The 25,705-nt window shown below is 42.6% G+C and overlaps 1 long non-coding RNA gene across 2 annotated transcripts; it reads right to left on the reverse strand.

Annotated features, from left to right (window-relative positions):
- Positions 1–1,962: 1,962 nt before the first annotated feature.
- Positions 1,963–24,669, reverse strand: LOC114616504. 2 transcript variants are annotated; one of them, XR_003710649.1, is made up of 5 exons: positions 24,558–24,669; positions 23,251–23,308; positions 16,458–16,767; positions 4,192–4,332; positions 1,963–2,086 (listed from the first exon to the last, which is right to left on the reverse strand). It is a non-coding gene; the product is annotated as an uncharacterized LOC114616504 (long non-coding RNA). The 2 variants fall into 2 exon arrangements; XR_003710650.1 differs by lacking the exons at positions 1,963–2,086; positions 4,192–4,332 and adding an exon at positions 15,894–16,201.
- Positions 24,670–25,705: the final 1,036 nt, after the last annotated feature.

The following is a 25,705-nucleotide window of genomic DNA, read 5'->3' on the forward strand; positions in this document are numbered from 1 at the left end:
ATATATATATATATATATATATATATATATATATATATATATATATAAAACCATCTACGCATGAGAGGTTTCTGCTGCTCCTGACCACAGTCTCCTTTTCCTGAAGACCCCCCTGGGTTTTTCCGTCTTGTTTTTGCGCACTTCCTGAGACTGATTTACCCCGATTTCTGGCAATTTATACACTCCAATTCCCTTTGCCCGCCCCCCCTCCCAATCCCTCCTCTTAAATCCCCTCACCACATGGCACATGCGCAATCCTCTGCGACAAATTACTGCAGTGCAGTTTGTCCCTGAAAGAAGCAATAGGAAGTGTCCCACCAGCCTAATTCTACGCAGAAAAAAAAAAGGTCATAGATATATAATCTCAAGAAATTTTGCTCTGGTTGGCTTGGCAATAGTATCTACAGCAAAGTAATGTCTTCAGTTTGAAGTTAAGATTTGTAAATGCCTTAGAGGACTCCCCCCAGGTTTAGTCTAAATGAACACCTATGTATCTACATTAATCAAACGCTTCATGCTTTTTTTTTTTCCCATTGCGGAAGTGGATACAAAGATGACTTTATTCCTAAAGGGTTTCTCCACTCCCTGCCCCACCCCCCATGTTTTTACCTGGCCTGAAATCTAAAACAGAGCGATTAAGTGCAGACTCCTGTTTTGACAAGGACATATTTCGCTAGTTCAGGCAAGAGCACACGCTCCCTGTGTTAAGAGTCCAAAGGTCTTAATCAGAAAGAAACAAGAGGACTTGTTTTTTGTCACAAGTACCACCTGTTGTTAGTAGTAAGCAATCTCTGACTTGTAAAGTACCACAGCTTTGCACAAACAGCTCCAGTTTCCAACTCTAGAAATACACAAGTTCGAATACAACAGCCTCCAACTCTAAGCCCCGGGCGTGCACCATGCTGCCAAAGGTAATTCACGTTTCTCCCCTTCAAAACTGCTTCACCCCTTCCCCAACCTCCCCATCCTCTCTTCTCCTGGAACAGACAATCCGTGTATTTCAAAGAGTTCCTTGTCATTGAATTGAATACTGGAAACTCACCAGTTTACATTTTAAGCTACTGGGCCTCACTCCTTTTACTGACAAAGGAGAAGGCCACTAATGATGTTTACCCACCTAGGCTCATGTTTGTCTAATGTTTAAACGGGGTTTTGTTATCATTAGACATTCCTGAACAATCGTTCTCAGAACATCAAGCACACAGAGCAGGGAATCAAAAGATGCAGGTCCTGGGCTGGGGGAGGGGAGCTGAAAGGCGCCGAACCGGGCCTCCCTGCTGCTTAGCACCATCTAGTGGCGGCTGCTAGTGCGACTTTTGGAATGAGAGGTCCCAGAGGACTTAATAAAATCCAAAGGCTGTTTTCTTCCATCCTGGTGGATGACGTGCGGCCTCATGCTGTTCACTTGGTGCGTACTGCACATCCGTACATTTTGAATTATACACAACAAATAACTCACCTTACTATTTAATAAATGCTCCTTTTGTCTGTGTACTGGGATATTTTACCCCTTATTCCCTGGGCTTGTAGGCAATGAAGGCAGATGGTTTTAATACTATCAAAGCAAGCAGTGCTAGGAAATGCTCACGGGGAATATGCCTAATTAGATGCTTGCCGCCAATCCTGACAACTGTAGTTGAATCTCTAGAATCCACATGACGGAAGGAGAGAACTGACTTCCACAAGTTGTCCTCTGACCTCCGTTCATGTGCTCCTGTGCGATCTCTCTCTCTCTCTCTCTCTCTCTCTCTCTCTCTCTCTCTCTATCTCTATCTCTATCTCTATCTCTATCTCTATCTCTATCTCTCACACACACACACACTTTAAGAATGTTATTCTATTATGGCTCTTTATTGTCTTTCAAATACATTACTATGACATAGACTCATATAATTTTTGATAATTATTTTTGATAATAATTATTTCTATTATTAGAAAATTAAAACACCAGGGACTAGAGAGATTGGTCAGGGTCTTTTATTGTTCTTGCAGAGTTTAGTTCCCAGCCTTGACACCAGGCAGCTCACAACCCCTTGTCACTCCGTATCCAGGGGATTCTATACCGTCTTCTGGTCTCTGTGAGTACCTGAAGTCACATGTGCAAAAACACACATACACACACGTATGTTAATTTTAAAGGAAAATTTAAACCCTGTAACATTTCATTTTAATTTAAAAAAAATTACTGAAGAAAATGAGACTCATACATAGCTGGAGTTAATTATAGATTTTTATCTCCTAAACAAAGTCATCAGGATCAACTGTGCCATGTGAAACTATCGGCACTCACAGAAAATAAGGAGTAGTGAAGGCTTGACTCTATTGGTACAACAACCCAAGCAGGCACCGTGTGACACGCTCTCACAACACCGTGATGACAGTTTAACTTCATGACTAACTTATAATATACAAGCAGCTACCTTTTTGAAACCAAGTATAGATAAATGCAAACTGGACACTCTTCCTTTATACTCAGCATCAGAATGGCAGCTGATAGGAACTGAGAAGAGAACTAACTCTTCCTTATCCAGAACATTCTAATCCAGTTCTAAGATGGCAAGAGGCTCATGGGAGTTAACAGTACTTCTACATGGCTGCTTTCAGCCTAGATCCTGGGTCAAACACACAATCAACACACCAGGGTCATGACTGTGACCCTACTTTCCAGGGTCAGCTCCCATCCTGTGGATGTCCAGTGTGCGTCACTCACGAGCCCTCTTGTCAAAGCAAGCATCACATATGGTGTCGCACGCTTATGTGCACAGCATAGAACGGGGATCTAAGTCTGAGGGCAGCATAGCTGCATAACAAGACTGTGCCTCAAAAGCAAACAATAAAGAATTGAAACAGGACACAAAGTAATACAATTAGGTAAGAAAATAAATATTTAAGAATAATTTTCAGGCTGGAGAGATGGCTCAGCAGTTAAGAGCACTGACTGCTCTTCCAGAGGTCCTGGAGTTCAATTCTCAGCAACCACATGGTGGCTCACAACCATCTGTAATGGGATCTGATGCCCTCTTCTAGTGTATCTGAAGAGAATAATGGTGTACTTATATACGTAAAATAAATAAATCATTTTTTTAAAAAAAAGAATAATTTTCAAGCCAATAAATAGTATAAACATTAAAACGTCCAAGTCACTAGTATGTTTTTATTAATATTTATTAACACTAAGTTAATAATTTTCCACTTTCCCCTTGTATATTCTTTTGGGACGGTTGGCTTGTTTGTTTCTGATGTTGTTTTGTTTTATTATTTTTTTTCAAGACAGTGTTTCTCTGCATAGACCGGGCTGTCCTGGAACTCACTCTGTAGACTAGGCTGGCCTGGAACTCAGAAATCTGCCTGCCTCTGCCTCCCAAGTGCTGGGATTAAAGGCATGTGCCACCATTGCCTGGCTTATTTGGTTTTTCAAGACAGGGTCTCACTAAGTAGCTCAGTCTGGGCTTGAATTCATAATCCTACTGCCTCAGCCTCCCCAGTACTGGGATCATGGACCCAATGAAGTCTGTCAAAACCTCCTTTAGCTTTAGAAATGAGAATAGACGCCGGGCGGTGGTGGCGCACGCCTTTAATCCCAGCACTTGGGAGGCAGAGGCAAGTGGATTTCTGAGTTCGAGCCCAGCCTGGTCTACAGAGAGAGTTCCAGGACAACCAAGACTACACAGAGAAACCCTGTCTCGAAAAAACCAAAGAGAGAGAGAGAGAGAGAGAGAGAGAGAGAGAGAGAGAGAGAGAATAGACACCATCTATGGATGGAAATGTCAACTGTCAATGGGAGCGAACTTGGTCTTTTGAGGGAACAAGATCATCTTAATTTGGGAGGACCCAGACATTGTCATTTTGAAGGTGGTTTTGGAATCTTCAGCAAAAAAAAGAAAGTTTAGTACAGTGCTAAAAATTTGGGACACTTAACTGGGTGGCCTTGGTAACAAGCTCCTTATAACATAGTTAAGTAATGATCAAGTTGCCAGAGGGCCCACAGAGAAGCTAAATGCATCAGGTTTATCATGATGTTTGCTGGTTTCTATAGTTTTGCTTCTCTTATGAATTATTTTTCTTCAAGCATCGGCAGCAACACTCAAACAAATACAAAATGAAGAATGTGTTAGAAAGCCCAGTGATTCAGAGACCTGAATCACTGAAAAGCCATGCGACAGCACGCGTGTACACCAACACTTCACCTACTTTGATTCGTGGGAGATGAAATGAGAGGGAAGCCAACATAAGAAGTCCTTGCTTCACTAAAGAGAGCCATCTTCGCTTTCAACCAGCCCCAGTGCCACAAAATAGAAGGTTTAGAACCTTATGTAACAATGCTTCCAATCTCTGAAAAACATGAAAGAAAATGCTATTTCAGCTAATGTACATGGAGACGGCCACATTTCTAGTGTACCAAAGCTAAAGTGATTTTAGGATTTTCTTTCCTAAGTTTCTCTTAAAATTACTTCAGTTATTTCTCTTTGTGTGTGTATTATTGTTTTGCCTGAATGTGCATGCTCGGCACCTAAAGTAACCAGAAGAGGGGGTTGGATCTCCTGAAACTGAAGTTCCACACAGTTGTGAGCCATCATGTAGATGCTGGGAAACAAACCAGAGGCCTCCTCAAAAGCAGCCAGTGCTCTCAACTGCAGAGCCATCTCTCCATGACTTAACTCCAAAACCCTTTTAGAGGCCTAGAGTGTACTGTAGCATCCAGTTTGGTTCTGCCTCTAAGATAGATTTCAGTTTCAGAGAGATCCACATTCCGGTCTGAGTTTTGCTACTTGGTTTCCATGTGTTCAGGGAAAACAGTCTCCCCAAGGCTCTCTGTGTCAACAGGTAATATTATTAATAGTGACTGTCACACATTTCTACTTCCAGCTTAGATGAGAATGAGTGGAGAAGAATTCTGACAATACATTTAATAAAAGTCAGCTATTGTTGTGGTTTTCAAAAAATGGTCCACACAGGCTCTAGGGAATGGCATTATTAGAAGGCGTGGCCTTATTGGAGTAGGTGTGCTCTTGTTGGAGGAAGAGTGTCACTGGAGGCAGGCTTTGAGATCTCAGATGCTCAAGCCAGGCCCAGTGTGGCATTTTCTTCCTGCTGCCTGCAGATATAGGACTCTCAGCTCCTTCTTCAGCATCATGTCTGCTTGCACACTGACATGCTTTCAGCCATGATGTTCATGGACTAAATCACTAAAATTGTAAGTCAACCCCAATTAAACATTTTCCTTTGTAAGAGTTGCTTCAGTCATGGTGTCTCTTCACAGCAATAGAAACCCTAACTAAGATAGCTATTATCAACACTTTTTTGTGTTCTCATTTGTAGAGGGCAAAGTTTTGGGCTTTTGCTTTCTGTTTTATGATAAATGTTTTGATTTTCCCCTTACCAGCTCTCCAAGATTTATGGGGCCTTCCTGTGTACCACTCTGCACTTGGAGCTACCAGCAGAGACTTAAATACAGAGAAGACAAATACTGTGAGAGGTAAGATCATTCAGGGATGTGTTTATTCTAACGTTGTATCTAAGATACCTTGAGAAGTGTTGTAATTACATGACCATAAAACATCACTAAAAGGACTTTGAGACTTACAATTTAACTCCTGGAGCATGACTCAGAATAAACGTTTCAGTCGTAGTCACATTTTTCCTCTAGGATCTCCCACTAGTATTTAGTATTAATTGCCCAAGTCACTCAACTTTTGGGTGGTTTGTTTTTCACAAATGCAAAACAGAAGTATGTACTCTTAATAAGTCTTAGTTTGTGTTGTCCATTCACTAAATATATTGAGTGCATTAGAGAACATTGCAGACACTATTGCAACCCTCCAGTGGGACAGCACACATGGAGTAGTGTCGTGGGCTTGACAAGCAAGAATGACGTGGACTAGGAGCAGCAACATGATAGAAAAGGCCTCGTCTAAAAGAAGCCATTGAGGTGTGCATGAGTTAAGGATTATTATGGGAACGAGGTAATGAGTGGGAACATAAGCTCATCCATCCATTCATTCACTCATGCATTTATTAAACAGCAAAAAATAGACAAGACAATTATCACCCAGTAAGCATTCAGTAAATGTGATGGCTTCTTCTTGGGCCTCATATCTCTGTATGAGTTCTTGACTCTCTCCAGGTCTTGCCTGGGCTCTTTCAGCATCATTTTCTGTTCAATTCCATCTGCCGCACAGCCATCAAATTTATCACCCCAGCCATGAATCTTTTAATGTTCAACAGGCAATGCCTGGTTTGAGGAACATTTATGGAAGGAAAACTCATCAAACTATCCCGCAGAACTCTAAAAATGAGGTCTGTTTCTTTGTAGGTTTATAACTGTTGGCCACGCTGCACCCTGTATTTGGAACACCCACTGTGAGAAGAAGAGAACATTTTTAAACTTTTTTTTGTGGGGGGGGGGAGGTGGGATGGGGTTTGTCCTACAGTGGGTCAACTGAAATCTGATGTATCACTGGAAAGCACATTTATGACATTGGACTAGCCTGATGAAATAGCTGGTAATTGTATATTGGGGCAAATGGGTTTCCACACAGGCACCAGATCATTGCAGTGACCACCAGGGGCTGGGTTGAGTGGGTGGGAGGAGAGCTAGCAAACAGAGGCAGGGAGCTTGCAGCAGCTGGAACCAGCCGAGGCAATGAAAGTGCCAGACCAGCTCCTCAGTCCTCTAGACCAGAGTCAACTTATGTCAGAACAGCTTCATAAAATGGAAACCTAATGTGCAGTTTTATTTCCTACGTTCAGAGTCACATGTGGTTTTGACAAATAGACGTGTATCTCTTTTGAGCAAGTTGCTTCAAAAGTAGGTGTTGGTTTGGAGAATTCATTGCTTGTATATGATACTATTCTCGTGAGGCTTTGTACCAAATCGCTGTTTTATTGTGAATATGACATTCTGTGAGTGGATCCCTACCCCACCGTGTGTGTGTGTGTGTGTGTGTGTGTGTGTGTGTGTGTGTGTGTGTAAAAAGGAGTCCCAGTATAGGCTTCAAAAACTGTGTCCACTTGTCTAGTTTTAAATGCTTAGCCCCTTTCTTTCTGCATGCACTCTCCCAGCCAATGAAGACTTAGGTTTCTTTTGAACAAGAAAGAGTAAAGCCTGAACATTACAAGATTCTTTTAACCTGATTGTTTTTTATGGAACCTGGCCCACGAGCCATCTTCAGTGAACTCAACATTTAGAAACAGAGCAGGCGAGGCTTTCTTCTCTTTGACATCTGCTAGGATTCTATTGGTTGTAAGTGACAAAGGATACAAAAGAAACTGGTTTGGACAAGTATGTGTCTGCTCATGTAATAGAAGTATCCAAACTGAGACAAAACTCAAATTTCTTTTTGGTGTTTTGTTTTGTTTGTTTTTCACTCTTGTTTCAAGGTCTAAATAATGAGAAGGCTGTAGTAACTTCTGGAATGCCATCTCCACAGCTTCGACTTGAGCAGAAGGGTATCTCCTCCATCCCACCCCCTTGTATTCTTAGCATAAATACTGATCCTTCTCTTATAATCATTGTCCAGTGTGTTTCTCCTGATAGAAAGCACACCTTCAAAAATGTGACAGTGTGGTAGATGACTAAAATATAAAATGTAGTGTAGATGTCTTCCCTGGCTATCCCCCTGTCTTAGAGATTTAGAAAAAAAAATGCATTCTCTATCATACGAAATCTAGATCTGTTATGGAGCAGGATTCCCTCAAAATCACAAGAATCCAGAAAACTACAAGCCTCAGTATAGTGTGGCTCATACCTGCAACCCCAGCATTCAGAAAGCAGGAGGACTGCAGCAAGTGGCAAGCCAGCTTGGTTTACAGAGAGAGGAGCAAGGCCAGTCAGGGCTTTTAGTGAAATGTTGTCTCAAAAAGGAAGACAGGAAGGAAGAAAGAAATAAAAGAAGGAAGGAAGGAAGGAGGAAGGAGGAAGGAAAGAAAGAAAGAAAGAAAGAAAGAAAGAAAGAAAGAAAGAAAGGAAGAAAGAAAGAGAAAAAGAGAAAAAGACAGATGAAAGGGAAAAAAACACTTGAAATAAGTGTTATGCCTCCAGTCATGTGTCTTGTGTTATGCCCTGTGTCATTTTGAAGTGTAAGATGATTTGCCTGCAATATAAATCTCCAGGCTTTTAGCTTGGGCCCACCAGATGCTTTGCAACCTTCTTCTCACACACATCTTCTGACTCCCCTGAACTTTTCACTAGACTCCCAAAGTTCCCACTTCATCATTTTATACATTTATTCATTTTATGTTCCTTGTCAAAGAAGCCATTTCCTGACCCATCTTCATATCAGGAAACCTTTTTTATAAATCCTCAATACCCAATGAAAATATTATTTCTGTTGATGGATATCAAAGTTGTTTCAATTTCTTAGCTATTGTAAATAATACAGCAATAAACACAAATGTACAAGTATCTCTACAGTATACCCAGGAGTCATATGGAAGTTCTGTCATTGGTTTTTAAAGAAACCTCCATACTGATTTCCATAGTGGTAGAGTGGATAAAGAAAAGATTGCATATATATATACAATAGAATTTTATTCTGTTGTAAAGAAAAAATAAGTCATGTCATGTGCAGGAAAATGGCTGAAACTTGACATCATTACATTAAGTGAAATAATCCAGACTCAAAAAGACAAATGCTGCATAAAATGAGGACTACTGGAAGGGACAAGGGGACCATCAAGAGGGGTTCAGGGAGACAAGGGAGGGCAGTGGGAAGAAGATGAATAAGAACAAAGCATGTATAAACATTCTATAAAGAAATCTATTACTTTGTATTCTAACTTAAAACATAATAAAAATATATTTCTATATGTGTGAAAGACAGTTTTATATTTCTGGTGTCAGGATGCAGTCTTGCAAACTGTCAATTTTAAATAGAGTTAATTTCTGCATTGGACATGGGGACACATATCTTTAATTCCAGCACTTGGGAGGTGGAGACAGGCAGATTTTTGAGTTCAAGGCCAACCTGGCTTACAGAGTGAATTCCAGGACAGCTAGGGCTACACAGAGAAACCCTGTCTCAAAAAGCAAACAAACAAAATTAATTTCTGAATAACTCGAAAACTTCAGGCACCGTTGCCCTGGGGCAATTTGTTTCCTTCTCCAGCGTGTCTTTTTCTTGTTGTTATCCACGTATTTGCAATGTTATCCCCAGCACACAGCTCAAGCCTTTCTCCTGTCATCCCCATAACTTCCCACGGTCCCAGCGTTTAGCTGCAATTGCTGCTCTAACGGCCAACTTCTGAAGCTGTGGTAATCACGAGTGACTTTTGCTTGTTGTAGAATCTTAATTTGGAACAAAACCAATGACTACCTACTCTAGCTGAAATAGCAAACTTTGACAAACCAAGCAGATTAAACGGGATATCATATGGATGTTTACTCCCACAGTTAGGGACTGGTGTCTCTCTGGTCAGAACAATCTTACTTTGAAGATGATCGGTGGCTGTCTTACTAGATCCTCACAGAGCAGAGATAGGTCATCACTTCCAGTCCTTACCGGGAGGCACTAATCCAGCTGTGAGGACTTTGACAGCTGCCTCCCAGAGATCCCATCCCCTGGAATTCCATGGCCCTGGGGAGTAGGGCTTCAAACTAAAACCCTCGGGTGTTGAGCACTAATGGTCTGTGATGTGAATGTCTCACGTGATCTGGGACGGCATTTTGTCTCCTCATCTCCTAGACCTGTGCCATGATTTCAATGTTCTCTGCAAGCCCCTTCCCCTCATGCCCACATGCCCTCCTCCAAGTCAAGGTCTCTGGCAAGATTCATTGCTGGACTCTTTCCCACCTCACTGCTGCCATGGAAACATGCTCTCCCCTAACCTCCACAGCATCCAGAAACAGTCTGCAGCTCCAGGGGAGATGTCCTCTTCAAACACAACCAGAGCAGGCATTTTGTCTACAGAGAAAACCCCTCCCCCAGGAAACGAGGTTACTTTACGGATATTTGTGACTTTGTTGAACCACGTAAGGTTATTCAAATGTCTATATTAATCAGATGGAGCAGAAGTAGATGGTGGTTAGACTCATTTTCCATTCTACTTTTAGCAGCAGGTTCTTAGTTCCTTCCCCCATCAGGAAGGAAGTTTGCGGGTGTGTCATGATTTCATGGGCTGTTAAGCAGTCTGAGATAGCTAGAGTTTGAAAGAGCTCACTCCCGTGCACCTGAGAATGTCTTCAGGTGGCTTCCAAAACATCTCCCCCCCCCCCCCCGCAAAAAAAAAAAAAAAGAGCCGGGCGGTGGTGGCACACGCCTTTAATCCCAGCACTTGGGAGGCAGAGGCAGGTGGATTTCTGAGTTTGAGAGTTTGAGGCTAGCCTGGTCTACAGAGTGAGTTCCAGGACAGCCAGGGCTACACAGAGAAACCCTGTCTCGAAAAACAAAACCAAAAAAAAAAAAAAAACCTCCCTTTGAGTGACTAGTGGCCACTTCTACAAAGTCTCTCGATCCATGTTCCTGCCTGCTAACAATCAGAGCACCAAAGTAAGCGGCGCTTGTTTGACCCGGCTCTTCATAATTCTGGGAACTGGTGCCATACAAACTATGAAGGGCGGTTGTTAGCTATCTCCGAACATGGTCACCCATGCGTACAGTAAGAGCCACTTTTCTCCAGGTTCAGTGAGACAAGACAATAATATTACCCAAAAAGAACCACAGGCTTGGGCCCAGCTTAGATGACCGTGTAGTCTGCTCTTCTGAGAAGGATGGGCGGGGCGGGCCCCCCCCCCGACTTACTACCATGTGTTCCCTCACTTGTTAATTGAAAAATTTGGCTTAGCTCTGCAATCCCAGTACTGGGGGTACATACAAAGGGTGAAGGTTCAGGACAAGGCCTGTAATTCCAGCCTCCTGGGACATTGAGCAGGAAGATCACAAGTTTAAGTCTAGCCCAGGCAACTTAGTGACCTCTTTTCCAAAATTAAACATTTTTTTTAAATAAAGGAGCTGGGAATATAGCTGGTGGTACAGTATTTACCTAGCAGGTGTGAGACCATAGATTCAATCCCAGTAACACACACACACACACACACACACACACACACGGATACAGAACCAGTGTCAGAGAAATGTTTGCACTCCTCATCTTATCCAGCCCAATTGAAACAGCCAAAATATGAAATTAACCTAAATATCCACTCACAAATGAATAGTAAACATGGCTCATATACACGATGGACTATTAGTCAGCCATGAAAAGGAGCATCCTAGCTGGGCATGATGGTGCACACCTTTAATCCCAGCTCTCGGGAGGCAGAGGCAGACAGATCTTCGTAAATTCAAGGCTAGCCTGGTTTACAAAGCAGATTCCAGGGCAGCCAGGGCTCTGTTACACAGAGAAACCCTGTCTTGGAAAACAAAACCAAAAGGAGTATCCTCTCTTTTACAACGCAGATGAACATAAAGGACACTGTTAAGTCAGATTAGCCAGACACAGAAAGACATTATGTCACTCTTATTTGGAGTGATTTGAATGTCTCCATAAGTTCATATACTTGAATGCTTAATCACTAGGGAGTAGAACTCTTTGATTGCTAGGGGGAAAAGTCATATTTCATTAAGGATACATCTCTTGGTAGGTCAACCATTCTTGGGTGGATGGCACTACACCCTAGAGTATAAGGGCAGTACTAACTGAACTCTTTGGGTGGGGTTGCTTTGTTTTGTTGTTTTTTTTTTTTAAGAAAATAAAAGAACAGTCAGGGACACACCTTTAATCTCAGCACTTGGGAGGCAGAGGCAATCGAATATCTGTGAGTTGGAGGTCAGCCTGATCTACATAGTGTGTTCCAGGATAGCCAGAGAAAGATACCCTTTCTCTGGAGTAGAAGAGGGAGGAGGAAGAGGAAGACAAGGAAAAGGAGAGGAAGAAGAAGAAAGAGAAGAAGAAGAGGTGGAAGAGGACTTGAAGTTGGGAAAGAGGAATAAGGAGGGTATCTGGGAGGAATTAGGGAGAAGAGCAGAGGTGAATGTGATCAAAATACACGTATGTATGTATGTATGTATGTATGAAATTCTCTAAGATTTCATTAAAATACATTTTAAAATAATCAGAAACGAACCCTTATTTTTCACATGAATTTGTGTCTTTAAAGGCACACCACATCGCTTTTCTCCCTTTGACGTTTTCTACACCCAGTTGATATAAAGGAAGTAACTATGTAATATATCATCTTCCTTTGTGCTCCCTGGAGCCCTAGGTGATAAGGAGGCTGCTTTAGTTCCATGTGAAGCAGAAGCCTTGTAGGATCCCTTGAGAGATGTCATCCAGGAAGCTCACAGACACAGATTTGTAAGGAAAGAGAGCCAGGCATTCAATAAGAACAGTGATATTTGATGTGGATATTTGATAGGGCAGCACTATTGCTCTTATATCACACTTCCAGGAAAGATTTTGCCTCATCTCAGACCATTCTTATATCCTAGCTATTCTAGTCAGTAGCACCTGGTATACCCCAGGCTGGTCTCAAATTCCCTACATGTTGCTGCTTTTCCAAAGGCCACATCAGCACCAGGGACCCCAGGTAAGACCCCACCTTATGCCCTATACCCACCAAGTCCCCTTACAGCACACCTATCAGATGCAAACTGCACCTCATCACTTGGGTTCTATATTCTGGGCCAGAACATTGGCAGAAGACCTGTGCTTTCCTGAGGCCACGCCTGTTCTAGGAACCCTAGAGTCAACATTAGTACCCAAAACCCCAGAGGTCATGCAGGCCACAAAAGAAAAGGAGGGAGGGAGGGAGGGAGGGAGGGAGGGAGGGAGGGAGAGAGAGAGAGAGAGAGAGAGAGAGAGAGAGAGAATATCAAACAAAACCACATTTGAGACATTGTACTGTATCTGAAGACTCAATGTTCACCAGAATTCCAGGCTACTCAGGCCAGAAGACAAAAGAAAAAAACAAAAACCAAGGCAAGAAACATGTATAAAATACCCATCTAACAAAGATGAACTCAGAAATCAGCACCTAAACCTGTAATAATCCCCAAATTCAGATGCCTAGAGGCCAGCATAAGAACGCAATCAACAACAGCCAGGGCAATATGGCATCACCAAAGCCCAGCTATCTAACTACAGCAAGCCTTGGAAATTGCAACACAAAGCACAAGAAAATGATCTTAAATCCAATCATATGAAGATGATAGAGGCCTTTAAAGAGGAAATGAATAAATCCCTTAAAGAAATACAGAAAAAAATTCAATCAAACAGGTGAAAGAAATGAATAAAATTGTTTGAGACCTGACAATGGAAACAGAACCAGTAAAGAAAACACAAACTGAGGGAATCTTAGAGATAGAAAATCTAGAGAAGAGAACAGGACCAACAAACACAAGCATAACTAACAGAATACAAGAGATAGAAGAGAGACTCTCAGGCATAGAAGACAGGATAGAAGAAAATGATTCATGGGTCAAATAAATTTTTAAATATAAAAAGTTCTTGACACAAAACATCCAGGAAATCTGGGACACTATGAAAAGACCAACCCTAAGAATAATCAGAATAGAAGAAAGTAAAGATTCCCAGCTCAAAGGCCCAGAAAATATTTTCAACAAAATGACAGAAAAAATTTTCCTAACCTAAAGAGATGCCTATAAATATACAAGTTATAGAACACCAAATAAATTGGCCCAAAAGAAACACTACTCCTACTACCCCCACCATGTCACACACACACACACACACACACACACACTACCACTACCAACATCGAAATATCAAGAATTAACAATCATTGGTCATTGATATCTTTCAACATCAGTGAACTCCAAGCAAATGGACCAAAGAAACAAACTAGTGTAACCATTGTAATATCTAGTGAAAGATTCTTCCAACCAAAATTAATAAAAGAGATGAGGAAGGACACTTCATACTCATCAAAGGAAACAAATCCACCAAAGTGACATCAATTCTGAATATCTATGCCTCCAATACAAGGGCACCCACATTCATAAAAGAAACATTTCTAAAGCTTATATCACACATTGAACCCCACACATTAATAGTGAGAGACTTCAACACCCCAGTCTCACCGATGGACAGGTCATCTAGACAGAAACTAAAAAGAGAAATAATGGAACTAACCAACACTATGACTCAAATAGACATAACAGATAGCTACAGGACATTTTACCCAAACACACACACTCACACACTCACACACTATGTATATGTATATCACTATATAATATGTCCACTCTTTCCCATATATATATATATATATATATATATATATATATATATATATATATCTTCTTCCCAGCACCTGGCAGAACCTGGTCAAACTCCCTATGTCACTGATAATGAATGACCTAGGATTGGCTCCTCCAGCCCTGACCCCCGAGGACTGGGATTCCAGGCATGCGCTACCAGGACTTCATGCATGCTAGACAAGATCTCTACCAACTGAGCCACATGTCACCCAGTACCCCTAGCTCGTAATGCTGGTGAAGCTGCCCAGTCCCTGTTGTCATTTAGTTCATCCCCAAGCTCCAAAAGTCTCAGTAGAGACCTCTAGAGCCCTGGGAGAAAGTATCTTCTCGGGCCATCTCAGTGCTAACTCATTTTCTGAAATCCTTATTCTGGAAAATAGTCATTTGAACTGAAATTACATTAAGACACAGAGCATGGATTTTAAGCCGATTGGCAAAATGCCCAATTTAGAGCAAAGGAAACAAGGTGGTTCCCACCTTGGAAACAGGAGCCCAGATCTCAGCTTGAGTATGCCTTCACCCTAGACAACTAGCAGAACGAGAGGAATGTATTTTGTAACATTTGAGACCTCCTCAGCTCCAGCTTTATGCTCCTAAGGAATACTCATCAACTGTCCAACGCCACTGTGGAGGCCTCCCTCCCACCCCATGCCATTCTCTTCTCTCTCTTTTCCTGCCCAACTCAGCACACTCCATTCGGCCTTAGCATCGCCAACCTAACCCAGAACCTATAGCTAGCTCCATTTTAATTGTCTCTTCCCACAGCTACAACATGTCATCATGACCACGTGCTTTTGCAATGCCTCGCTGCTCAGAAGTCTAAGTGATTGTCATCTCCTAAATTCACATTCAGTCCCCTTGGCTGTGGCGAGAAGGGCATCATCTGGAAGAAAAGAGGTAAGATGAACGTGTCTTTGGCCATTTGTGTTTTCTCAGTGCTCCTTCATTGAAATGTCGGTATTCGGAGACAGAGAAATCTTGTCCGGGCCTGATAGATACACTGGCTTTTGCTCCAAGGCAGGAAACAGTTGAGACAACCCGAAAACAAAGTGGACTTCTCTCTGGCAGCAAGTTCAGTCTGTGGTGGGAACAGTGTTCCATAGATAATGTGGATTCCCTAATCCCCACTACCCAGGCCCAAGAAATTTAAAAGAAAATTTTCTCCAATGTTTTTTTCATCCTAAAAAATACAAAAGATTACACTGTAATGCTTCTATTCTCTTTTTCCATCAGATTTGTCCCCGCAGTGGTCCCTCTGCATGCACACTATCAGGTAAAGGGGTGCTCCCTACCTACCACCTTTTTAATGCCTCAAGAACTTTTTCCAGAGAAGACACTAAGTGGGTCACTTCCCTCTTCTAGCTTTGCTATAAATTCTCTGTGCGTACTTGTCCCGTATTCTATTTTCAAAATCAAATGGCCAGCTTAATTCCCCCGGAGGCCTTGACTACATCCAGTTAAGGTCACGGTCAGGACTTGAAAGCGGTTCTCTCCCTCCTGCCATACCCCATAGGCTCTTTTTTTTTCCTCTCTTTTTTTTTAATCCATCCCTCAGCCCTCCCTCCCTTTTCCTCTTCCCTCCCCTTCTTCTTCAATAGCTCTGTGTTGTAAAGGGCCTGGCCACACACAGAGAATATTACAGGAATAAAACCTGGAAGAGAGCACACAGTTATGAAACATTAAACCTCAACTTCTCTTTATTTTGCTCCCTGGATATTCCTCCCCCTCGGAGAAAACTTGAGCCTCGGCAGATTTGCGGTTCATGTTATCTTCAGCTGTAAAAGCCAGCTGAACCAACAGAGCGCCCCTTCTCAGCTTCCTGCTGTCCAGAGGTTTGCAAAGGAACTACTGTAAGGAACCAGTCCCCTCTGGCTTTATGGACAACCTTTTCAGAGGAAACATTAAACTGCCATCAGTAGACAAAGACCTCCATAGACTATCGAGCTCTGTTCACGGCCGATCTGTTAACATCAGTCCTGTGCCTGGCCGGGGAGAAGGACAATAAGAAGGTCAGGGTCTCATATCGCCTGAACATTGCCTTTCAAAATAGAGTTTAAAAAAAATGTCCAAGGGTCCTCCCACTGCTTCAATCAGCTCCAGCCTAAGGAGCTCAGGGGGAATTTGGCCTGAGGATAGAAGGCCACATCAGACATTGATTCAGTTAGCCAACCCTTTTCAAGGTGTCACCCATTAATTTATTGACTGCAAATAAGAATTTTGCCCAAGGCCAAAACTCACAATTGGTCCCAGTTGAGCTGAAATGGATTTTCTACAAGTGGCTAGGGAAAGGGAGGCTTCTCTTCAAAATGTCTCTTCTTTGGTCCACTCTCTCTTTCTTTATCCCCTCTCTGGCTTCATCCCATTAATAACCGAGCACTCAAAGAGCTTCATTAGTTGGTGGCATGCAAACAGCTGCTCAAAGGATTTGAAAGTGGATTGATCCCAAGCTGCTGGTGTAGACGCTCCACGTCAGAAGTGACTGTTGGGAGCTTGCTGGCTGCCCCTCAATTTGGACATTACTCTGTTTTTTTTCCCTCTCCATTTCATCCTAGTAAGAGAAAAGATAATATTCTTATATAGTGGCTCTGTATATTTTTCTAGAAGTCTTGGTTTTCATATACAAAAATTATATAATACAAAATAAATTTCAAACACGAAATGATTACACTTATACCTGCTGTGCCTATCTAACATGTAAGCTACAAAACAGAAAAGATTCTCTAAATATTATAATCATTTTCTAGATGCCATATGTAATAGAGAGGTGATGGCCATCTTATGTAGCAAGAGAATGGACTACGGTTTTACAGACATTAAACCATAATTCTCCTTAGCTCTTAAACTGTGGGACAATTTATTAGATTATCTTAGGCCTGTACCTAAATTCAAACTGCTTTTGTATGACTTGAAGACTCAAACGCTAGAAGGAATTATCTCAGGAAACAATTACATAGGTATACACGGAGGCCTATTTAAGGATGGGGTATTTGTTCACAGTGTCATGAAACAACAAGCCAAAGGGAAGCTGTTAACTGAACAGCTATGGATGCTGTGATCTGTGTCTCGGGTCTCTACAAGCAGTTCCAAGGAATAGGAATGTATTCTTACATATCTTTAAAGTCATAGCAGTTTTTAAAAAAACTATTATCTTTAGTGCAAAAAGCACATAAAAGCAATACTATATTGTTCTACCTAGAGGAGCTGTAAAGAAAGCAGTGGGCCTAGCTGGGGGGTTTAACTCAGCTGTAAAGTAATTGCGTATCCGGCACAAGACCTTGGATTCCCTAAAATGTAAGAAAGCTTGGTGTCAGTTAGCTGATGGATACAAAGTCCCACTGGAGAGGATGGTAATAGGTAGTAAAGAGGGAGTTTAGCCTTCTGTGTAATACAATCTCACTTTGTCTTAGTTAGGGTTTCCATTGCTGTGAAGAGACATCATGACCAAGGCAACTCTTAGAAGAGCAACATTTAACTGAGGCTGGCTTACAGGTTCGGAAGTTCAGTCTGTTATCATCAAGGTGGGAGCATGGCAGTGTCCAGGCAGACATGGTGCAGGAGGAGCTGGGAGTTCTACATCTTTTCCCGAAGGCACAGAAGACTGGCTCTTGTGGTTAAGAGGAGGATCTTATTGCTAGGTAACATACTTACTCCAACAAGGCCACACCTACTCCAACAAGGCCACACCTCCTAATAGTGCCACTCCCTAGGCCAAACATATTCAAACCACACATCCTCATTTGTTTGTTTTGAGACAGTCTCCCAGTGTCACTTAGAATGACCTAGAACTCATGGCAATCTGTCTGCCTTAACCTTCCAGTTGTTGGCATTACAGACATGAGCCACCCTTCCAGTGTCTGATTTTGTTTTTTAATATGAACAAACAATTTGTTACTTTCATAGTTCATAAATGAGTTCTTTCAAATAGTTAAATGGCAGCTTTAAAGAAAGCCTGTCTGAAAGCCTTGATTTGGGGCTGGAAAGATGGTTTAGCAGTTAAGACCGTTTACTGCTAGACACACATTTGGTTCCATCACCCACATGCCAGCTCACAACCAGGAGATCTCATACCCTCAACATGCTCTTCTGGCCTCTGCAGGCACCAGGCATATATGTGATACATATACATATGTGTCCTCATAATCATAACATAAAACAACACAACATAACATAAATAAGTTTTTGTTGTTGTTTTTTAGGGGGGAGGGTTTGGGACTAGGGCTTCTCTGTATAGCCCTGGCTGTCTTGGAACTCACTCTGTAGACCAGGCTAGCTTTGAACTCAGAAATCCACCTGCCTCTGCCTCCCAAGTGCTGGGATTAAAAGCATGCAACACCACTGCCCGGCTATAAATACGTTTTTTAAGTGATGTAAAAGCATGATTTATTGTATTGCATTCTTTAGAAAAAGCCCAGTGTTGCTCAGAAAAATCAGTTAAGCTTGCTAAGTGTTGTTTATTAGCAAAGTACTGTCTCAGAGAGCTTGGTTTTGAACTAAATTTCATCATGTAATAAAGTATCACCTCCCTTGCTTCTCATTCTTTCTTGGGTTCCAACTGGCTCTAAGAGACAGCACTCTAAAATAGCAAGGCACCTTAGTCTTCATTTGAAGGTAAGAGTTCTTATTTATTCCAGTTAGACTCCAGGTACTCTGACAGTGGTTCTCAACCTTCCAAATGAGGCAACCCTTTAATACAGTTCCTCATGCTGTGGTGACCCTCAACCATGAAATTATTTTTGTTGCTACTGCATAACTGTAATTTTGCTACTATTATGAATCATAATGCAAATACCTGATATGCAGGATATCTGATATGCATCCCCAAGGGGTCAAGATCCACAGGTTGAGAACCACTGGTAGAAGAGTCCTTTCTGGCCAACTGGGCCAAATTCCTCACAGTGACGTCAACAGAGTGAAGCAACTGCTTTCCTGGAGCAGGCTGTATCTCTTCTCTGGGGACATGGTCTCTAACTGCATTATCCAGGGAAAATTAAAAATTCACCTCACCTCTGGGGAAGTCAGTTTCTTCAGACTCTGTCTGCCTGTCTCTCTCCACCCTCCTGCTCCTTACTTCCAAATCCTAGTTTTCTCTATCTTTCTGCATTTCTGTTCCTTTTCAACTCCCATTTTCTTCCTCACCATACTCGTGACTCTCTAGAAGGATGTTCTACAAAGTAAATTTTTGAGATGAAAAATTTCAGTAATACCAATAAATAATAATCTTTAAAACTCCAAAAGGTTAAATCCAAAAGGTAGATTCCCTTTTAATGAATCTTTTTTTTAACCTTGCTTTTATGTCGTTCCTTTTATCTCTTCATCAAGGAAGTTGTATTCCACCAAGCCTCGGGGTATGATAAATAACTTACCAGGACGCTTCCCTGCACCTTCCTCTCTGACAGGATGACTCAACCCCGATCGTATTGTCTTACATTCTTTAAATGATTTCCTGCAGGGCTGCCCCACTCCTGCCCCTCCACACATCCAGAAAACGACTGAAGAGAAAATGCTTAGAAATGACTCATCTGATTTCCTCATGAGAAACGGCACAAGGAAAAGATGCTAACACTCCGGCGATATGGAACCTTCCAGGTTAAGTAGTTCCTCTCTCCCAGTGAACCAACCTAAAGAAGAAAGGCCCGTGGCCCTGTGGACTGAGAGACCAGCACAGAGCTGTCTGCCTGGCCCACCTGCATAAAGAAACATTTCTAACTAACTGTGCTTCAGAAGAAGTGGAATTCTATAAAGAGACGTTTCTCAGGTACTGAGTCCCTCCTTTGAACTTGAGCCTTTTGGCATTTCATTTGCATCTGTTTAAACAGACACAGGACCAGCATTTATCAGCCCAGCCTCTGTGAGCAGGGCCTTCTCACTTCTGCACTTTGAAAGGAAGCTCTGGTAAAAATACGATTTTTTTTTTTTTTTAATACCTGACAGGCTATGACTTGTAAAAACACAAAATCAATCGAGTTTCATTTGAACCATTCTTTGGCTCTCAGAAACCTTTGATAAATCTCAGATGAAAATTCCCCTGTCCCTCGGAAGCTCGGGAAGGCCACTGAACACTTTGATTTTTTTTTTTTTGACTCTGTCACGTAATTGGAGCGGCGATTTTATCGATTTTATCTGGGTCAGCGGATTTATTAATCTTCTTTTCTAGCCAAGTAACTTGACCGGATATAATTTAGAAATGATTACAGTTACTGCGACTGGGCAGGGGCCATAGGGTACCAAAGTCAACACTTTTGACAATTGTTGCATGATCATAATAAATATTCAGTTAAGTTGGGAAAATTAGAAAACAGAATGCCCTTCCTCCCCAACCCCGCCCCCAGCTTCTAACTGACTGATGTGATTGGTTTCCTTGCTTGAGCCGCAAGGGAGAGAAGATGAATCCACTCTACATCTTTAGCGAGAGAGATCTTTCTGGAATACAAGTATTACGTGGTCTAACCCCGCCTAGTCCTAACCCTGGGATATCACCTCACGGTGTATGATAGAAGAACGAAGCACTCACTTTAGCATATATGATCTCTTAAGTCCTTCTAGAACATTATTTTTTCAATCTTACTAATGCTTTGACCCTTTTAATACAGTTCCTCCTGTTGTGGTGATCCCCCAACTATGAAATTATTTTCACTGCTACTTGATAACTGTAATTCTGCTACTGTGCTGTTATGAATTGTAACACAGATATTTTTTGAAGATAGGAGTTTGGCAAAGGGGTCTGGACCCACAGGTTGAGAATCACTGTTCTAGTCCCGTTTCCTGCCCCCTCACGAGTTCTGCTACTTGAATGACTTTACTTATTTACAAGTAGGAGTCACCCGCTTCCCACTTGCTTCCTGGCTTTTTAGCATGACAGCCTATCAGAGGAGTCAGTCAGCGGGTTCTACTGGCGTTTTAGAGCTCACTTCCTCTAGAATGTTTACAAGTTCACCGAATTTCACCTACCATCTGAAATCTCTTCTCTCTATTTGTCTGGAGAACAGGAATGTGTTTTAGGCCTCAGCACTGATCTGTTTTACGACATATTCATAAACGTATTCCACATATTTTTCTCCACTGTATTTATCCCTCTCTGGAATCAAGGTTGAGAGCACACGTATTGGTTTATGGCACCTAGCACCATTCGGCCCACATTGTCGGCTTTCAAGAAATATTTGTGTAACGAAATATATTTGTAAAACCAAACATAGGGACCAGCAGGCACTCAAAATTAGCGTTAGGCACCACAACGAAATGCACAGCCATTATATACCATTGAGCAGCGGAGGGAGGGGCTAGAAAAACAGTCAGCAGTTAAAAGCCCTTGCTGCTCTTGCAAAGGACTGGGTTCCAGTCCCAGAATTCACGCAGCTGCTCATAGGCAGCGGTAACTCTAGTTCTAAGGGATCCGGTGCCTTCATGGTCTCCTCAGGCACCAGGCACACAGACAGACAGACAGACAGACAGACAGACAGACACATAAAATCTTTGAAAAACAAAATATATCTTAAAAAAAAAAAAGGAAAGGAAAGATAGCCTTCAAGGATGCGCCGATGTTAGAGATTCCTCTGGTTGATTCAAGCAACATATCTACCCACAGCCGTTTGGCAAACTCCTCTCACACATCCACACAAAGGAAAACGGTATCTGAAGAAACAGGTTCACTCTCCTAAGCTTGACACCCAGAGTCTAATTCTGAGTTAGGTACGTCATCACTGCCTGTGCCTCCAGAGTGTTGAGGGGACAGTGTTTCTGCAAAGAGCTTCCTTTTTAGCAGTGGCATTTACTCTCAGGCCACAGACATCAGTGCTAAGACATCAGCCCCCAACAGAATACTAGATACCAGACAATGATTGTTCTTCCAGTGGTCCAGAAGAGATCAGTGGACAGGAACGTGAAGAGTCTCATTATGCGAGCCAGTAAAAACAACCAACGCCAGGGCGGCTTCTGGCTGACAGTAACTGTGAGCTGCCTCAATGGGGAATCATCATAATTTTAAAGTTAATAAAATATGAATAAATGTCTGCCATCAGATTGACGAATATGATATGTGCTTAGCAAATCCCACTGTGAATGGGGAAGATGGCGAGATGAAAACAACCTAGGAAAATAGTTCTGGGGAGTCCCTCCTTAGAGTACAGATGAGTCTGTACTCAGCCACATCTGTAATCTCAGCACTTGGGAGGGAAAAGTGGGAGAGTGGAGAGTTCAAGGCCATTCTCTGCTACTAGTGAGTCAGAGGCAGCTTGAAATACAGGAACCTGGGGGCTAGGAGCAGAAGGAGGGGAGAGAGGAAGGGTCATGCATACGAGGCAGAAAGAAGACTAGATTTTACAGAGCAAAGGCTAAGAATTAGAAGTCAACTTAGCTCCTGTCAACTGAAGAGTGATTCTTATTAAACCAGGTATGTGTGTGACGAAAAGTCACCAATTAAGCCTGTGAACCTAAGCAGCTCTCTGTCATCTGCTAATGCCTGGGCCAGCCGAGCTGCCTCACACTAGCTCTGATAGGCACCCAGTGTGACCGCCCCGGCTCCATCACTCTCCTGAGACACGAGAAATGTGGGTGGTTGGTACTGAGGAAGAAGTTGAGGAAAATACCACAGATAGTCTAACAGAAACAGGGCTAATTCCTAAAGGAATAAAACATCCATTCACTCACACAGGTCCCTGTGGATTTCAAAGGGGGAATCCGGTGTGTTGTCTCCCAATTTTAGAAGGGCAACCTGCTGAGGGGGCCCAGGAGCAAGGTCTACCAGTTGCCAATGTGTCATAGGCACCCACCAATGAGATTGTTCTTAGCACCCGCATACCCCAGTCACCTGGATAGTGGAGATGGTAATGTCCATATGGAAAGGAGAATGCTTTAGAGTTTTGTCTGTTTTGTTTTGTTTTTTAAAATACTAAAAGGAACAGTTTCAGGCTGATAGCCAGGCTCATTTTACACAAGCGAAAGCCCTGGCTTTACAATTGGCTCTCTGTTGAAACGTGAGCATCCTTACTAATTCCATGAGCTGGACTTGGAGCTGGACATTGGAAGATTTACTCACCTGTTGATGGCCAAAGTGGATATTAACTCCCTCCGACTCCAAAGAGAAGCCATAAACCCTTTAGAGAGAACAGAGTGTGGTGTCTCAGTAGAACCCATTCTGCTGGCCTGTTTCCTTCCTCTCCCCAGGACTGGCATCCCAGCAGGCATAGAATGAAGGGCCCAGGGATCCCACCAAGTTTGGTGCCTCAGAAAACTGTTCTTATCTCTTTAGAAATCAAAAGGGAAAAGTGGAACTTTTGAACAGAGAGCATACTTCAAGGTACAATGTTGAACACTCATTATTACAATGAGGACACACACTTTTAATTTAATTTTTTAAGGAAGAGGTGCTTGTAAAAGTTGTCATAGACCAGCCTGCTGTATTGGATATTATGAGACAATATTGCCAATAATCTACCACTTCAGACCTACAAAGCAGTTTTAGTATAAGGGTCCATGATTCACTGAAGAATGACACTCCGGACTCAAATAGTATGTAAGCACAAAGAGTGTTTTATTCTGCAGAAGTCCAGCATGCTGGGGTCTCTCCATTACCAAGATAGACACCAAGTGAGCTTGCAGGCCTGGTTTAAAGCACATTAGGGAATTGCGGGGTAGGTGACCTCTATATTAATCTGCTGGGTCCATCTCTATGGACTTTCCATTGCCAGGGTGTGGGGGCTGGAAACTTGCTGGGGAAGTCTGGGAACTGTTACTGAGGAAGTCTGGAAACGGCTGCTGACCCTTGTCCTTGCTTCAGGTCAGGTGGCTGGGACATTCCATGACCTAGGAGGTGAAGTCTGGAGCCTGGATTTTTTTTCTATTAGTAATTGACTTGCCTGGGCTTGCCTGGACTTGCCCAGGTTTTAGGCCTAGTCTCCTTAACTGCCAAGGTAAAGTCTGACACGGAATCAGACTAGCCTTCTCATCAGCCTCCACCTTCCTAATTCTGTGACCCTTTTAGTACAGTTTCTCATGTTGCGGTGATGCCCCCTAACCATAAAATTAGTTTTGTTGCTTCTTCATAGCTGTAATTTTGCTACGGTTGTGAAATGTAATGTAAATATCTGATGTAAATATGCAGGGTATCTGATATGTGACCCCTGTGTGGATCGGGACCCACAGGAGGAGAACCACTGTCTTAGGGGATGCTTTGCTAGTTTGTAGATCATTTCAATTCAAGCCAGGGGGAAGGGGGAATCTATTTCTCTTCCTTTTGACTCCTTTCCCTTTTCTCTCTCTAACGGACTTGCTGACCAGTTTTCCTTCCCTCCCCTCTCCTTCCCCCTTCCTCTTTCCTATCTCTCCTCTGTTGAAGTAAATTACCTCCATACACGTTGCATTGACTAGCAATAAAAGCGTGTCCCAGTATTCTCAGTTGATAATCGCTGTGCCGACCTCTCCAGGAGCTGGCAGGATATGTAGATATTTGTTCCTTCCTCGCCTGCCCAAGGTACTCCGTGATTGGCTTAATAACGAGCTGACAGCCAATAGCTGGGTAGAAAGTGGAGGGCGGAACTTATGGGCAGATAAGGGGTCTCGGGGAAAAGAAATCAGAACTGGGGGACTTGCCAGCAGAACGCGAAGATGGATGGACTTAAACAGGTGCAGAGAGGTAGAGAAGGGGTCTCGGGGAGAAGAAATCAGAACTGGGGGACTTGCCAGCAGAACACGAAGATGGATGGACTTAAACAGGTGCAGAGAGGTAAAGAACTAGCCACGTGGCAGGTCGTGGCTAGGATAGTCGGATTAATTAAGATTACCTAGCTAGCGGCCCAAGCTATAATAAAAATTAACAAGCCTCTGTGTCATTATTTAAGTACTGGCAGGTCCAGAAAGTCCCACAATACTCCTCTTCCCCCTCTCCCCTTCCCCCATGCTTTCTTAATTCCATACATACATATATATATATATATATATATATATATATATATATATATACACATACATACATATATATGGTATTATATAAAGGATACAGCATCCTGTCTGCCTTCATGTTGCCTGTAAGCCAGAAGAGGGCACCAGATCTCTTTACAGATGGTTGTGAGCCACCATGTGGTAGCTGGGAATGGAACTGGGGACCTCTGGGCTGTCTCTCTGCCTTACCCCCAGGACCGTTCTTAAGGAAGTAGAGCAAACAGAGTCATCGTCCATTCTTCAGGTCTCAAAAGAACTTCAGAATGCACTGGCATGCACTCAGTGCCTTCCGCCCTCCTCCACACCCTCTCTCTTTCTTTGGAATACAGACAGGTCTCAGAAGGGATGAGCAAAGGCCAGGGGAACGCAGAGCATACCGTCCAACCCTGTCCAAGAGTCAGGGGAGGAGTCCAGTCCCAGAAACACCAACCTTGTGTGCTTCCCACATCTTTTCCCAGCCTGAGTTCCTAGTATCTTTATGTGGTAACAAAGAAAGGGGGAATGGTTTATACCTCTTTACTTATTGTTTAGTTATTCCCATCTTATGTTTAATA

The sequence above is a fragment of the Grammomys surdaster genome, unplaced genomic scaffold (genome assembly GCF_004785775.1).
Source record: "Grammomys surdaster isolate TR1022 unplaced genomic scaffold, NIH_TR_1.0 332330, whole genome shotgun sequence".
NCBI lineage: Eukaryota > Metazoa > Chordata > Mammalia > Rodentia > Muridae > Grammomys > Grammomys surdaster.